General features: G+C 38.9%; 1 non-coding gene across 1 annotated transcript; it reads left to right on the top strand.

The window, feature by feature from the left end:
* The first annotated feature begins 5,147 nt into the window (after positions 1-5,147).
* LOC113736155 (small nucleolar RNA R71) lies at positions 5,148-5,254 on the top strand. Its single transcript, XR_003459645.2, has one exon. It is a non-coding gene; the product is annotated as a small nucleolar RNA R71 (small nucleolar RNA).
* The last annotated feature ends 2,049 nt before the right edge of the window (positions 5,255-7,303 follow it).

Below are 7,303 nucleotides of genomic sequence, written 5' to 3' on the forward strand. Positions count from 1 at the left end.
TATAAATTTTTCATTTCCACGGCACGTGCATTAATAAAGTCCAAAATGCAATAGAAAATTACAGTTAAGTTAGTATTCACGTATTAAAAGAAACCCCGAAAAACTTAACAACCAGAAAAAATATCAAGTTGCTCTCTCTCTCTCTCACGCTTTTACGCACAAACAGTGAGATATTGTCGTGCAAGCACTGGTGGACACGCAAATAGCAGTGACTCTTGTGGCTCTGGGGCAAGGACGGATGACTGTCTTGAAAGATTCAGAGTCATGGTTCACCAAAAAAAAAAAAAAAGATATAAGGCACAAATCATTGCATGTACATCATTTTTAACATTATATGTCGGATCCACAAAAAATTATTCTATATTTTTTTGTGTTTAAAATGAATTACGTCTTGAAAAGACTAAATGTACATTTTGTGAAACTGGATAAAACCAGCAAAAAATGGTTGGCGTGCCTGACAACAGTTTATGCCCCGAGTCCCTATTAACTTCAAGATCAAAAATTAAAGCATCAGACTCTAAATCTAAGTAGAAGGTTCGAGTAAGAAAACATTTACAACCAAATACCTACCCATCAAAGCACCACATTCAAAAAAAAAATTTAAAATAGTCAGTAAACTTTCTTTCATTTATACAAAAGTCCAAGCTTTGTAGACATCTCCTCAAAATTTGGAAGTGCAGAGACGTTGTAGGTAGAGAAGCACCAGCATGAGAGGACTGAGAAGGAGCTGTTGATCAATAGTAGCAGAGGCCAACGAAGAGGCCGATGCTATAACCCTGCAGATTGAAGCCACTACGTCTTTGTCCCATTTCCGGGCAGTAAGGGCAGAATTGCTCTACTGCATCTGGCTACTCATGTGGTACTGTTCTATGGTAGCAGCTGAGGAGCCAATATTCAAGAACTAATTCCCAAAACTTTCCAACCAAAACTTATAAATGTTATAATGTTAAATCAGTGACTGCTGAATTTCTAAAACCACATGAATATCCGCCAAAATCGAAAAAATTTTCAAACAAGATGCGGAATCAAAGTCACATCGATGAATTGAAATGCCCTTCACTATCAGGAATTTCAATTAGTGATTGCAGAAATGCGATTTGATTAATCAGAGTTAAAATCTGCCACAGAAATTTATCACCTCCACAATGCATCTAAGACAAGACAAGTTAAAATCAACATCCTAATCAAGTATACAAGTCAAATTAGAAGTCAAATTCTCTCACACCTAGACAATGCTTGCCCTCAAGCATTTCGAAACTCAGAAGCACAATCAAGATAGCAACGGTTTCATAGTCATCTATACTAACACAAACATCCCGCATTTCCCGCAATATCGCCAAAATTAGAGCATACCAGACAAGTGGTTATCCAAAGAATATGAACAGTATTACACGTCACCTTCAAGAAAATGTATAGATACTAGGAACGCTCAAATCAACACCACGGAATGGAATTACCATAGGCTTGCACATTTATCACATCTCCACCACTGAAAAGTGAACTAAATACACAAATCAAAGGGACTTTGATAGGGTTGTAATGGGACTTAGGTAAAAGGCGAAATAGGAAAGTAAAGATAAGGGGTAATGTGTCAAGAGAATGTCCGAAACCCACCATATAACCACAATGCTTCACCAGAGGAATTTTACAAACAAGACAGTTTCACCTGTTGTACCCACTATGCAAGTGTCGCCAATTTATTTATTTATTTTTTGTTAGAGGAAACGTCTTGCAAGGCGTGGGCCCGCCCTATAAGGCAGAGTCTTCTGATCAGCAGCTTATTGTCGATTTCTCCCCTTTTTATTCCAAATGCACAAAGATAGTATCATACAAATTCTACTCTAACAACACTTGTGACCTTAGGTTTATTTGCCTTACACAAATGATGAAATTCAGACATCCCTTAACAACACAGGGGTAAACAAGGAAGTCTAAAAAGGTCTAGAGTTATCATACACAGCTAACAAACAAACTTGACGGATAAAAGCTCAAATTGGTTCACTATTGGGAGACAAGATGAAGGCATAATTTTTAGAAAGTTAAAGAAGGTTTAATCCTAATTGCCCTTATCATTTCAGATGCATCCAGTTCAACAAAATATGGTCTCGACATGTAAAAGATAGCAAGTTCTAGAATACCAATATCATGTGCGATACCCACTCAATCAAACAAAAATAGAGCAAATAAGAATAATGTGCTCATGCATGGCTCAAAAGCTCCCAAAAGTTACAAGAATGGGTCAAGTCCAGCACACTCAACATTCAACGATATTGCCAAGAAAAAACAAAATGCCCAACTAGCATATTTGACCACATACCTGTGCACCATGATTGTATAATCCATGATAGCAACACACTCCAGCACTAACAAACATATATATGAACAGAAAACCGACTAACTGCATTGTTTTCATCATTTTTTCATTTTTCACTTTTTTTTAAACGTACCAAAGCTAAAAGAAATAATAGAAACCAAAAGAAATAATGGGAACCACTTCCCCACACCTAAAACCTACATTGCCCTCAATGTAGAAAAGATAAATGAAGTATCAGGAGAAAGGGAGAGAAACTTTCCTGACCACCGAGAGGGTGCAGCTAGACACTAAGGGGGAGGAGGATGAGGTGGAGTGAATCCAATATGAGTAAAGAAAGCTGCCTGGTTCTTCGCCTAAATGCGAGCAAAAACCTGCAGCGCTGCAAAACGGCCATCTAGTCCCTCAACCCGCTCACCTAGTTCACGGATAGAATCTTGGAGGGCACGGTATTAGGAATCCCCAGTAGGAGGAGCATGGTAAGAGGAGCATGCCACGGCGACACGCTGTGCACAGCGGACCAACAAGAAAAGAGGAAACGAAGAAATTGAAATTAAGACAAAACAAAGGAAATTGAAAAGTAGAAACTAAGACAGAGGAAATTAAAAAGACCAAACAAGACAAGAAAAGAGAAAAGTAGAAAAGTGGGGTTAGAGAAGGTCATGATCAATTTTTTTGACTTTCATTGTTGCAAAGGTTGGAAGGCGTGGGCACGCCTTGGAGATCGAGGTCTTCTGTTCACCAAATTTTACAGATGTCCATGTGCGGTGAGTACAAGGTGCAGGCATGCCTTGTAACATGAAGTCTTCTGCCCACAAATTTTTGCCCTCAATCTAGAATGAAACTACACAGAAATACCCATGAACTACAATAAAGATTGTTTGTCAATAGGAACCTAAACCCATTGATCTTGAACACACAAATATGAAATATAACACAATTGAAATCCTTGTATTGCCTTCCAAGTAGCGCATTTCTTTAATGTCTTTGGCTAGACACTATAAACCGCTCTTCAGTCTGGATGTAATTCAATTTTCCTTCTAATCTGTGGCCCTCCTCCGGGATCCAAATAGTCATTGAATGCAATATTTTTTCTTAATTTTCTACCCATTTTCAACTCATGAATTGCTTTCATTCCATGATACTTGTTCGCAGTAACTTTGAATTTACTCCTACAAATAAATTCAGAAAATTCTTGCACAGAAGGATCAGTAACATGAATAGCAAACACAGAATGAGAGTTAACAGGATTTTTCATTGTATCAAAAATATTAAAGTGGACTGTTTTTCCATCAAATTTCATCGTGAGAGTACCCTTACTAACATTAATCTTAGTCTGGGCAGTACTCAAGAATGGCCTTCCTAATATAATGGGTGATGGATTTGGGGCACTTCTATCATCCATGTAAAGCACATAAAAATCAGTAGGAAAATTAATCCATCTACTTGCACTAAAACATCCTTAACTATTCCATCCGGATAAGCAAATGTACGATCAGCCAATTGAATTATTATCCCTATTTTTTTTAAAGGTCCTAAATTCAGCGAATCATAGATTGATTTAGGCATCACATTAATAGAGGCCCCTAAATCTAGCATGGCATTTTCGATATTAGAACATCCAATCTGACAGAGGATAGTAAACATACCTGGATCTCCGCATTTAGTTGGTAGTTTCCTTTGAAAAATCGCTGAAACGTTCTCACCTATCACAATTTGTTCATCCCCCCTCAACTTCTTCTTGTTGACGCACAAGTTTTTCAAGAATTGAGCGTATTTTGGCACTTGTTTGATCGCGCCCAACAAAGGGGTATTGATTGCCACCTTTCGAAACACCTCTAAAATCTCCTTTTCCTAATTTTGCTTCTTTGTCTTTTCCAACCGGCAAAGAAAAGTAGGTGAGTTAAATTTAATAGGAGTTGAAGGAGTAAAGTTTACCTTAGGGTCTTCGCGAATGCGCCCTTATTCTTCAATCTTATTTTCTATCTCCTTCTCACTTTTGCTTTTCGAATTTACCAACTTAGATCCCTCCAACTTTTTGCCACTCCTTAATGTCATGGCACTTACATTCTTGAAATTTACCTCGGGTTGTGATGGTAATTTTTCATAAACGTGAGACTCCAGACGATTAATGGCAGTTGCCATTTGATTCATTCGAGTCTACATGTCTTTCATGCCTGCTCTGGTGTCCTGCTGGAACTGAATAGTGTTCGCGACCAGGGCCCTAGTCTCCTGTTAGAACTGAGTGGTAGTCATGGCCAAACTCTTGACAATTTCCTCCAAGGAACTTCATGAGTTGGAGGAAGAGGGTTAAGACTTTTGTTGCCAAGGTTGCTGAAATTCTAGTGGACGATTAGAGAATAAATTCTGTGGCCTATTACCATAGTTGAAATTGGGGTGGTCTCTCCAACCCGGATTGTACGTGTTGGAGTATGGATCGTACTGCCTACAAGGCGCAAGCACGCCTCCAACCATGTTCACTTGTTCAGCCCCATCCTTTTGCAACATAGGGTATGAGTCAGTGGGGTGGCCCACATTTGTGCAGATTCCACAGGCCTTTGCTTGGTGCCCGTTTCCCACAACTAATTGTCGAACGACGGAAGTTAGCTCTGATAGCTGCTGCTGAATGGACGACGTCTCTACCTCGTTAACCCTACGGGTAGGGTTACTCTCGCGGAAACTAAACTGTTGAGAATTTTCCGCCATTGATTCAATGAGTAGCCATGCTTCTCTTGGTGTCTTATTTGCCAATGCTCCCCCTCTCGCAGCATCAATGATGCTCCTATCAGACGACTAGAGGCTCTCATAGAAATATTGGATCAATAGTTGTTCACTAATTTGATGTTGTGGGTATCTAGTGCACAACTTATTGAACCTCTCCCAATAGTTATATAAGGATTCTCCAGGATACTGCTTAATGCTGCATATCTCTTTTCTTAGACTTGCAGCCCGGGATTCAGGGAAGAATTTTTTGAAAAATTTCTTCTTAAGTTGGACTCATGTTGTGATACTACCTGCAGGTAGGTAGTATAACCAATCCTTCGCTGCATCCTTAAGGGAGAAAGGGAAGGCTCTAAGTTTAATCTGCTCCTCAGTAATTTCTGGAGGCTTCATACTGGAGCATACCACATCAAACTCTTGGATGTGTTTGTGGGGTTCCTCACTTGAGAGGCCATGGAACGCGGGTAGGAGGTGAATTAATCCTGACTTCAATTCGAATGAGATATTTTCAGTCAAAGTTGGAAATGTGATGCACAAAGACTGTTGGGACAATTCCGGACCAGCCAACTCTCTTAGTGTTCTTGCATTCACCATAGGGGTGTTCTCTTGGCCTGGATTACTTAAATTTTCACCACTTGAATCTGTTGATTCAACCTCAGGATTTAGTCCCTGAGATGCAGTACTAGATTGCTTCTCTCTGAACTGTTTAGTCACTTTCCTAGTTCGACGCGTAGTCTTCTCTACTTCCGGGTCGAAAATCAATTCACCTGTACGGGAAGAACGGGGTATAAACTAGAAATGTGTCAGACAAATTCAAATAAAAATAACTTAGAAAGAAACAAAATTAACCAAAACACCGTTCCCCGGCAACGGCGTCAAAAATTAACAGGTGCCGAACCTGTGCAAAAATAATTGATAAAAAGTTCTAATTACCACCACAATTAATTATAGAACAAATCCGAGTACTGGAGCAGGGACCCTAGGTGTGCAATGGGTTACTTGATTCACCCTATTCCCGAAAAGTTTGCTTAATCCGATATACCAGAATTGTCTATAAAAATATTACAATTGCATACAATGGCAAGTAGGGTCGATTCCACAGGAAACTGGTAGAAAATTGTTTCTTTCTAAGTCAATAGAATAAAATTGGGGAATGATTAATGGGATGAAAATAAAAATAAAATAAATGAAATTCAAAAGATAACTCCACAAGTACAATTTACTAAAAATAGCAATTAATAAAATTCTACCCAAAGAATCAACTTTTCAGGCACGGTCCAATTAAATGATCATTGATGCAAAGATATTTCATTCATTCATCACTAGGTTGGTTATAGCTATCAACAAGTTCTGACAGCCAATCCTTCCTTACCTTTTCGATAGCCAAGGTACGACCGTTGACTATTTCTCTAACCAGAAAATAACCCTAGGTACGATTGTAGGAATTTAATTATCCAGTTGCATTAAAGGTAGAAGAACCCAACCCTAACCAATAAACACGCTACGAGGGTTTATTTAAATTAGATCTTACGTTTCCCCAACACAAAGCCAATTATGATGGTCGCCACTAATTGTCAACTAAACAAACAATTACGGATTCAATTTAATTAACGTGACAGTAGGCTATTAAATTAAATTAAATACCCGGCCGTTGATATTCAATTAATAAAATACCCATGAGCAATTAATCCAGGAAACGCATGAATAGTAACGAATTAGAAGAAATAATGAAAGTTCGATTAGATCTCACAGATGTTATAGACCGTGCCCTCGCATCGACCTTTGGGTAGAAGAGAAAACTAGCCGCTCCTCATCGTATCGATCTCGCGTGATTTGATTGATTCCATTTACTTAATTACCAAAGAGTTCCACAGAGAGAAATAACGTGGCGGCAGGTGAAAAAGGCTTTGTTTCTTTTGGGTTTCGTCTCCGTACTGGAGCCAAAATTACCAAACAAAAACTCACAAACAATTGCCCAGAGCAGTAGAAGCAAAAACGTCTCAATCGTACAAAGCCAAAACGCAAGAGAAAAGTCTCCAATGTCTGACAGATGGGAGAACGAAAAACTAAAACTAAGCTAATGTATTAGACGTGAATCTGGCCTTTCTAATTGCTGCTGAAGAGAAAAAAAGGAAAAAGCGTCTGATGGCACCAAGCAAAAGCTAATCTAATTGATAAGACGTGAATCTGGCTTCTTTCTTTCTTTTAAAGCCGCCGCCAAAGGAAAAGAGACGTCTGATAGTATTACTTTCTTTTGGAGTTTGGGCTTTG

This window comes from Coffea arabica, chromosome 8e, assembly GCF_036785885.1.
Source record: "Coffea arabica cultivar ET-39 chromosome 8e, Coffea Arabica ET-39 HiFi, whole genome shotgun sequence".
Taxonomy (NCBI): domain Eukaryota; kingdom Viridiplantae; phylum Streptophyta; class Magnoliopsida; order Gentianales; family Rubiaceae; genus Coffea; species Coffea arabica.